We start from the raw sequence: 907 nt of genomic DNA, 5'->3' as shown, positions 1-907 counted from the left end.
TATTTCAGCTCTTTTGTGAGTCAGATCCATAGCACCCTCCCTAACTGACCATCAAAGAGTTCCTTAGGTCAAGCCTGTCTTTTTAACTACTGTATTTCACCACATAATTGTTACAGATTATATGCCAGTTTTTATTTTTTGCAAAAAAGTAGAGCGCAACCATTATGGGAAGCTTTTAAAAAATTGTGCATTATTACTTAAAAATAATTTATTAAACTATTTTTGATGCTAACTTAGAATGCACAGAATGCTTGTGAATATACTTTAAAATTAAATACTGACAATGAGTGCTAAGAATTCTAGGCTCCCAGCTGGCAATGTGCAAGAGATAAATGCCTATCCATATACCACTGGTGACTACATTGCTGCTCTATTTACCTTTTAAGCATTGGGATGAACAGAATTATATCACAAGACTATGTGATGAAAGGTTACACACCAATTTTTGCACTGAAAAATAAACAAAACAACAACACAAATAATTATGTGATGAAATACAGTACTAAGTTTCTCAACCAAAAGAAACTTCTATGGGGCCTGCTTAATATTTGAGCTGGTGTGAATAAATTCCTTTCAATGCTAATCAGAGACATATATATTCCTTTGGAAATTTACTTAGCAACACTGGAAGGGTAGGATGGAGCTCATGCACCTTTGTCCTGCATTCTTGATTACATATGAATATTTTACATACCAGATTATAAGCTCTATGAGGGCAGGGTCTCTGTTTGTTATTATTTGTCCTTTCTGTGGTACCTCACAGAGTGCTTTGAAATAGCAGACATTCAATAAAATTTTTTTTTTTTGCTTTTTGGAGGGCAGTTGGGGTTAAGTAACTTGCCAAAGGTTACACGGCTAGTTGTGTGTGTGTGTGTGTGTGTGTGTGTGTGTGTGTGTGTGTGTGTGT

The sequence above is a fragment of the Petaurus breviceps genome, unplaced genomic scaffold (genome assembly GCF_028583685.1).
Source record: "Petaurus breviceps papuanus isolate PSGF00001 unplaced genomic scaffold, PetGlider_PUasm1.0 126, whole genome shotgun sequence".
In the NCBI taxonomy this organism is placed as follows: Eukaryota; Metazoa; Chordata; class Mammalia; order Diprotodontia; family Petauridae; genus Petaurus; species Petaurus breviceps.
The sequence above is the reverse complement of the archived record's forward strand: the minus strand, read 5'-3'. Positions refer to the sequence as shown.